Raw genomic sequence first — 9164 nt, 5'->3', positions numbered from 1 at the left:
GGAGCTGAGCCGTACTGAAGCCAGGAGCCTCCTCCAGATCTCCCACATAGGTGCAGGGCATCTCGAGTGCTTTCCCAGGATACAAGCAGGGAGCTGGATGGGAATTGGGGGTCACTGGGACACAAACTGGAACCCACATAGGTTCCCAGCACGTGCAAGGTGAGGACTTCAGCCATTAGGCTACTGCGCTCTGAATCTAACTGAGCCTGTATATTATCTACACTCCCACTTGCAACACTGGACCTAACCCCTTAAAGGACTCACCTTTTCCTTCCTATAAGAAATTAAAAACCTAAAAAACAAAGAAGAAATTGTCTTTTATCTTTTCAATGGAATTTATTTGTTTAAGTAAAAGTAGCAAATTCTACATAAATTATTTCCATAAGAGCTTTTATTTTGTACAACCACATTTGTATCGAGCAACATTTATGGGATGTTCTCTGGGTCCACAATACTGCATATCTAAGTATTGTAGCATACATTCCCTTTTCCAAGCTAGACCATGACCTTGAGTGCTGAAGCAGCATGGCTTCATGGTGCAGCGTCATCATGTGTGCCAGCCTGAGAGAGGCTTCTTGATGAAGGATGTTTCTCTTTTGTTGACTTACAAAATGGTAGCTTTTCTTTTTGTGTGATCACCAAACACATATGATTTTTTTTTTTTTTGCAATTTATATTTCTTCTATGAGGAAAATAAAGCAGTAAAAAACAGAGCAGTGACATCCGGTCTTTGCAGAGATGCCTGCCTGGTGTGTCAGGTGTACTCTTATTGGTTCTCATCATTCAACTCTGATAGCATGCTCACTGCTAAATAAACAAATGAACGAACGAACCAAAAAGACTAAGCAGTGTAGCAACATAACCGGCCAAGTATATATGATGTTACATCTCATTCTTCTCTTGAATGTTTTTAGGCGATATTGATGTTTTTCTTATTTTTTTCTACACACCGTGGACAACAAGGGTATCCTGAAAGCATCCTGATTTAACAAGGACAAAACCTTGAGTTTGTTTTTCAGGACTGTGGTAGAGTAGTTTACTGTTAAGATAACATGATCTTGCTGCTCTTATTTTTTTCATGTCTATTTTATAAACATTTAGAGAACAGAACATTCCTGACATTTATTGCTATACCATTATTACTTGGTTGCACATGATTATCAGATTTTAGGCTGATTTTGTTGCTCTCATACTTGTAAACATTTCACTGTTTACTTTTCCAAACATGTGCTTATGCTAATGATCCATCAAGTGTAACGGGTAGTCCTTGGTAATAATAAATGCATAATCATTGCTTTGGATACCAATCTTATCGGTTGAAATTTTTGTTGCTATTGGAGCTCTGACTATTCTGTACAGGTAAGTATTTCAGGATAGGAAAAATGAGTATTTCCAGAGAAACCATACAGCATGCTTATTTGGTACGAATTGTCTGGTTCAGTGCATCACTGGTATTTTAGGGTGGGATCTACATGCAGCTTCTTCATCGAGCTTGTTGTTCCATTCACTGTCACTGTACATGTCCCTTTGGGCTCACTTCCTGTGGTGGAGGGAAGGGGTCCTACAGATTCTCCAATCAAATCCAACGCTAGATTTAGAACTGAAGATGCTCTGTTTTGCATACCTGCAATGCCTAAAAAAGCAAATGTTTAAGAGAGCAATGTGTGGTTAAAACTTCATAGTATTTTTAACAGTTCTATGAGTTAAGTGATCTGTCACAAAGTTGCACCAAAAAGTACAAAGTGTTAGTAAGATCTGTTTCCACTAAGGTACATTAAGAATTACCGTATGGTCCATTCAGAGCAATCTGAGTATAGCAAAACAAGGTATTTTACATTTATTTTTCCCTCAAGTCACTTTAGCAGCAATTTCTCTTAACTAAATTTTAAAACACACAGAGTATAATACTCCACTTCCATACACTCATCTGCCATCTTAAGTTATCAACAATTCCCGTCCATCATTAACCAATAACATTTCTGGATAACTTACATTAGGCAGCTTCACAAACTTTCTTTATCTGTTTTAAAACAAGAATCCCTCGGAAACTAACAAAGTTGTGATATCTTCCATAAAAAGAGGCCCTAGTAATAACTTAGTGTTTGTATAGTTTACCAAATTTACAAACATAAGATGTTTCATTATAACCAGTAAAGACTGGCTCTTTCAATTTCTGAAGCCTGTAAATTATGTTTTACATTCTGGTGTAATAATGGAACAGCAATGGGCATTGCCGAAATTGTTAAAAAACAGACTTAAATGCGCTCTGGGTTCTCTTGTTTGTATCATTATGTTATTGCTGGTCATCTCAGTTTGGGAAATCTCCTAGGCATACTTGGATTGTGGTCAATTGAAAGAATATATTTTTAAAAGATTTATTTATTTCATTAAAATTTATTTATTTATTTTTATTGGAAAGGCAGATATACAGAGAGGAGGAGAGACAGAGAGGAAGATATTCCAGCTGTTGGTTCACTCCCCAAGTGACTGCAATGGCTGGAGCTGAGTCAATCCGAAGCTGGGAGCACAGAGCTTCCTCCTGGCCTGCCACGCGGGTGCAGGGTCCCAAAGCTTTGGGCCATCCTTGACTGCATTCCCAGACCATAGAAGGGAGCTGGATGGGAAGCAGGGCATCCATATGGGATCCTAGCGCGTTCAAGGCGAGGACTTTAGCTGCTAGGCCACTGCACCAGGCCCAATTGAAAGAATATTTAAGAGCATTCATTTTATTGAACATCTGAAATGCCCTGAAAATTTGTGTATCAGATAGGACAGAAACTCGATAAGCATTTCCCTAAATTTGATAACAATCCTACAAATTAGTTGGTATTATAGAGTTAAATGTGAAAGAAATATCTGCAAGCTGTCAAATGGAAAAACACAAAGCAATTAAACAATTTTCCTTATTTGAAAAGCAGAATTAGAGAATGAGAGAGAGAAAGAAACAGAGATCTGCATCTGCTGCTTTCCTCTCCAAATGAGCAGGCTGGGGCTGGGCCACGTTGAAGCCAGGAGCCAGGAGCTTCTTTTGGCACTTGGGCCATCTTCTGTTGCTGTCCAGTTACATTAATGGGCATCTGGATGGGATGCAGAGTAGCCAGTGCTCAAAATGGTACTCATAAGGGATGCAAGCGTCACAGCTGGTAGCTTAGCCCACTGCACCACAATGCTAGTCCTGAAGCACAATTTTTGATACAGTAGGAGATAGTCTATGTTTAGCAAAAATATGATGTACGAGGTGGCCAGGTGGTCACTGCGGTGCTGCAGTTAAGCTGCTGCATGAGATGCTTGCATTCGTTATCAATGTGTCAGTTTGAGTCTCAGTTACTCTACTTCCAATCCAGCTTCCCAATGTGTCGGCAGACGATGGTTTAAATGTTTGGACCCTTGCCATGAACAGAGGCGCTCAGGCTCCTGGCTTTGGTCTGGCCTAGCCCTGGCTATTGTAAATATTTGGGGAGTGAACTTGTAGAAGAAAGAGATTTCCCTCTCTCTCTAACACTCTACATTTCAATTAGTTTAAGATAAATGAAGACTTTAAAATTACTGTAATTTTTCTTGTAATATGTGTTATCACAGAAATTTATTACCTTTTAAATATTATACAGTTTTCATAATTTATTTCTTGTCAAATAGAAGTTCAGAATTAAAACTTCATGTTGACACATTAGTGGGGTTTTTTTTTTTTTCCCTCAAACTTTGTCTCCATTTATTTTCCTTTTATTTGAAAGGTAGAGGCAGAGGCAGGGAGTCATGAGCAAGACCTTCCATTCACTGGTTCACTGCCCAGATGCCCACACAGGTAGGTCCGGGGCGGGATCCAGAAGAGCCCAGGTCTCCTGCAGGCACGGATCCCCAAGTCTAAGCAATCATCTGCTTCTCCAGTGTGTATGTTGTCAGGAAACCAGACAAGAATTGGAGTTAGACACAAAGCAGGCACTCTGGTCTGAGATGGGGTATCCTAAATTGAGTCTTTGTTTTTAAAAATTTATTTATTTATTTTTGATGGAAAGGCCAAAGTACAAAAATAAGGAGAGACAAAAAGATCTTTCATTTGCTGGTTCACTACCCAAATGGCCTCAATGGCCGGAGTTGACTTAATTCAAAGCCAAGAGCCAGGAGTTTTATACCTGTGTGAGTACAGGGTCCCAAGGTTTTGTGCCACTATCTACTGCTTTCCCAGGCCACAAGCAGGGAGATACGTGGAAAGTGGGGCAGCCAGGACACAAACTGACACTGGTAGGCAGAGTGGGTGTTCCAACCAGACGTTCTGTCCCCAACACATCAGATAAATGTGATGATTAATTTTATGTATCAACTTGGCTAGGCCATAGTGCTTACTCAATTACCAGCCAGTCTAGACACTGCTGTCAAGTATTTTTAGATGTGATTAACATTTAATAGACTTTAAGAAGCCTTTTCCAAACAGTTCAGGGCCTTAAAGACGAAGGGTCCCTGAGCAAAAAGGAATTCTGTCTCCAAGCTGACTTTAGGACTCAAGACATCAGCACCAGCTCTTCTCTGGGATGCCAGTCTGGTGGTCCGCCTGCCTGGTGGCAGAGTACAGCATACTACAACATCAGGCTCTCAGCAAGTGAGAGCTGCCTTTCATTTCTAGTCTTGCCAGGCCCCAGAATTGCAGGAGCCAATGTAGTACAATATTTCTCTTTTTCTTACACACATATACACACACACACAAATTGACTTTGTTTCTTTCAAAAATCATGACTAATACAATGAGAAACACAGAGAACCAGATGCTGGTGGTGGCTAGCTAGTGTTGCAATCATGTGACTTTGATTAGTTAAGCACTTTTAGATTTTAGTTTCATGATCTCCAAACTAAAGAAACTGTACATCAGGGTCTTTCAAGCATGGCAATTAATGCCATTTTCAGACTGTATGTATGTGTTGGGGGAGCTAATGGGCTGGTGGGACAGAGGACTAGCAGGTGAGGGCAAAAGAGGGAGAGAAGAGCAGGTGGTTATTTCCCGAGGATTGTTTTAGCTGTGTTTCTGGTCTCTTTCCACTAGATGCCAGGAATATCACCCAGCCGTGACAATCAAAATTAACTCCAAACATTTCTAAATGTCCCCTAATGGGAGAAAGGGTCAGATCATCCCCTCCTCCCATTCTCCATTTGAGCAACACAGATTGGATCATTAAGTTATAATAAATATATAGGTAATGCTACGTTAGAGGAAGGCCAAAGATTGATAACATCAAACTGTTTGTTAAAAATGTACTTGTTTTATTATTTCATAATTTAGTTCCATAGACCCTGGGATTTCCATTCCCCCTTCACCAAGTCTCCACCCTCCACCGATTTCCCCTATAACACTACAATAGGATAGTCCTTCATCATCAACTGTAAGTTCATCATTCTGCTACTTAAGTGTATCCTGACACTGTAGTGCGGACAATGGCAGAGTACAGCATCTTATAACACCAAACTCTCAGCAAGTGAGAACTGCAGGCACCTTGAAGGCAATCTCAGAAATGAGAGGAAAAGATGGAAAAAAAAAAAAAAGAGGAGGAATACTCTATAGCTCTGAACTTTGGAGAAATGAGCTTTAACTGTGAAACATTTGCCGTGAAGCTACCAGCAGCAACCTCAGCTCAGCGCAGGGCGGAGGGCAGAGCTGACCACAGGGACTATTGGTGGGGGGGCTTCTCAGCCTCTTGGTTGCATGGCAACTCTGCATCTACATGGTTTTGAGTCATATCCTTAATAGTTAATGTAGTACAGCTGTTTTTTCAAAGAAATTTTTTTGGTGATAGCACTGGACAGGATATGGCTGTAGTCATCTTAATCTCCTGTGACTTAAACCACCCAGAAGAGAAAAAATATAGCAGCATTCCACTAGATGGTGCTATATCAGACTAATTCATCCAACACTGAGGTTGTAGGTGACCCTGTTTCTCAGCATTATCTTCTCACACCCTTTTGAAATACTTTGAGTTCAATGAGATTTAAAATGAAAGATAGCTTTCAATGAAAAACATTTCATTCCATTATATGCATGAGGCAGGGGAACAGGATAGGAAGCGGGAGACATAATTTCCTAAGCGTTGTAAGCAGTGTCTTTAGCCTCCTCCGTCTTCTTCTGTGACTCAAAATACAGGCATTTAATGTACCTGGGAAGGCAGCAGGAGATGGCCTGAGTACTTGAGTCCTTGCCACACATGTGGGAGATTCAGAGGGAGTTCCATTCTCCTGGCTTCAACCTGACACATCCTCACCTGCTGTGGCCATTTAGGGGTGAACCAGTGGATAAAAGATGTCTCTCTCTGCCTCTATGTCTCTGTCACTCTCGTCTAAAATAAATATATTTTTTTAAACTGTAAAAAAAATACAGGCATTTCCAGTCTAAGCAATGTGGCTTTACAAAGTAAAGCCCCAGGAGGCACAAAGTGTGCTGACTCATACTGAATGTCTGTCTCCCCCTTGCGCCCATGTTAATTATGCTGTAGCGAGGTGGTTTAGTAACACTACTGCTGGCAAATGAAAGCAAAATTAACATAAACTTTAATTTTCATTTCTTGAACAACCTGGTAGCTGATATGGTCAGAGTTTCGTATCTTGGTGGTCTGAGATACTAAAAAGCCAAAGGTTATGAGACTTGAATGCTTTGCAGGGCTCTGTAGTGCTACAGGATGCTCCTAAGGATAGCTACAAGTCCTCCAAACAGAAAAGGGACTTGGGTAACTGGGTCACCTCTTGTCAAAATGAGAAGTCTTAAGAGCCCATTCAAGTAGTTATCCCATGACCAGAAAGTCTTTTGAAATTTATGGACATTTAGGGAGAAAGTCGATGCAAATATCTTTACTATCTCTAATTCTTTAGGGTCAGTCTACAAGTATGTACAAGTCAAGGGAAACATTCCCATTGCAGTTGCTGTAAGTAGTATATATATATATATATATATACTACAAAAGATTTACTTATTTACTTATTTTTTATTTATTATTATTTTTTTATTATTATTATTTATTTACTTATTTACTTATTTACTTATTTACTTATTTTTATTGGAAAGGCAGATATACATAGAGAAGAACAGACAGAGAGGAAGATCTTCCAGCCAGTGGTTCACTCCCCAGGTGGCTGCAACGGTTGGAGCTGAGTCAATCCAAAGCCAGGAGCCAGGAGTTTCCTCGCAGTTTCCCACATGGGTACAAGGTTCCAAAGCTTTGGGTTGTCCTCGACTGCATTCCCAGGCGACAAACAGGGAGCTGAACGGGAAGCAGGGCTGCCGGGATTAGAACTGGCACCCATATGGGATCCTAGCACGTTCAAGGCGAGGACTTTAACCACTATATCGCGCTGAGCCCAGTAGTATACTTTTAAATACAAGAAACTATGATAAACTCTCATCAGAGCTTGACTTAGCTGTATAACAAAGGAGCTAAGAGAGCTGTGAAGAGGATGAGGGTGTTAATCCCTAATAGGTATGAATGGGGATAAGCTGGTACATTACATATAGTTCCATATTCAATTTAAAACACAGTCTGTTGCTGTGTTCCTGATTCCAGCTTCACCTTTATGTACACCCTTGAAGGCAACAGGTGTCGGCTCAGGGAGTTGCTGCCTAAAGCCACAGGAGAGACCTGGATTGAGCTCTACTTCTAGTTTTGGCCTCTGGACTATTGCCACTGTTGTCATTTAGGAAGGGATCTGGTAGATGAGCAATCTCTCTTTCCCTCTCAGATAAACTGATTAAAAAATTTATAAAATTTTTAAAAAAGATTTATATTTATTTTCTTGAAAATTCAGATTTATAGAGGTAAGAGAGACAGAGAGAAAAGATTTACCAACTGCTGGTTCACTCCCTAAGTGGACACAGCAGCCAGAGCTGAGCCAATCCAAAGCCAGGAGAAAGGAGAATGGGTGCAGGGTCCCAAGGCTTCGGGCTGTCCTCAACTGCTTTCCCAGGTTACAAGCAGGGAGCTGGATGGGAAGTGTAATAGTCGGGATACAAACTGGTGCCCATATGGGATCCTGGCACATGCAAGGTGAGGACTTTAGCAACTAAGCTACCATGCCAGGCCCTAACTAGATAAAATTTTAAAACAGAATCAGAAGAAAATGAAGTGCTAAAATGATATCAAAGAGGGCCAAAGATGCAGAGAATCGCAAAGAAAAGTCAAAATTAGAAAAGTAAATGGAAGAGAAAAATGGATGCTGATGATGGATTTTTACCCTCATTTGTCATCCATTTGTCTTCATTAATCAATGAAAATATTAATAACATAAATATATTTTCATCTAAATATTAGAGGAAAAAGGGTAAAGACAAATGAATGCATCATGATGTTGGGTTGCTACAGGAGACACAAAATTCCACTGAGGCCAACCCTAACAATAAAGTGTATTTTCTAAGAAAAAAATAGATCACCATTTGCTTCAAGAAGGTCTTTGATTTTCTTTTTTGGTTCTTCAGTGACACATTGGTTATTCAACAGCATGCTATAAAACTCCATGTTGTTGTATATTTCCTATTTTTCTTCCTATTATTGATTTTATTTTATGGCTTTTCATTGAATGGAATGTATAGTAACTGTGTGATAGAGATGTGAGGATACAATGCAGTATGCATCTCTACTTCCAAATCAAAGATGGATTTCCCATGAAACTGTTAAATACATCTTGACAATAGGATGATGGACTCTCTACCATTGTCCATACCTACAAAGTCAGGATAAATTAAAAGAGCATGAAGACAGACTTAGGACTGTTTATGAAGGACTATTCTACTGTAATGATATGGGGGGAATCAGTGGGAGGGACGGGACTTGGGGAAGAGGGGAGGGAAATCCCAGACCTATGGAACCATATCATAATAAACAAATAAGGAAACAAAAAACCCTAAATGTATATTTTCTTCAAAACTCTCACTAAAATTTTTTTGTTAATAAAATTAAAATATCTTGTCAAAATCTATATTGAATTATTACAATTATTTCAAGGTTTGAAGCCAGTGAGAAAGGCTAGATGTTTGATGTAAAGTGAAAGACAAGACATAGAGCAAGCCCACATCCCATACGCCATGGTGTGTCTGGGGTTGAGTCCCAGCCTTACTTCCAATCCCAGGTTTCTGCTGATGTTCAGTGTAGGAGATATCAGGTGATAGTTCAAGTACTTGGGTACCTGCCACGCAGACC

The 9164-nt window shown here is 40.0% G+C and overlaps 1 protein-coding gene across 1 annotated transcript in view; it reads right to left on the bottom strand.

Annotated features, from left to right (window-relative positions):
• Positions 1–328: 328 nt before the first annotated feature.
• BEND6 (BEN domain containing 6) overlaps positions 329–9164 on the bottom strand; it is a 32445-nt gene continuing 23609 nt past the window's right edge. Inside the window, exon 6 of the mRNA XM_040983033.1 lies at positions 329–1633. The gene's annotated coding sequence lies outside the window, so the exon portion shown is untranslated. The remainder of the gene's footprint in view (positions 1634–9164) is intronic.

Source organism: Ochotona curzoniae, unplaced genomic scaffold (assembly GCF_017591425.1).
Source record: "Ochotona curzoniae isolate NIBS_2020 unplaced genomic scaffold, NIBS_Ocur_1.0 contig_3819, whole genome shotgun sequence".
In the NCBI taxonomy this organism is placed as follows: Eukaryota; Metazoa; Chordata; class Mammalia; order Lagomorpha; family Ochotonidae; genus Ochotona; species Ochotona curzoniae.
Note: the sequence above shows the minus strand (reverse complement) of the source record. Positions and strands in the feature narration are given on the sequence as shown.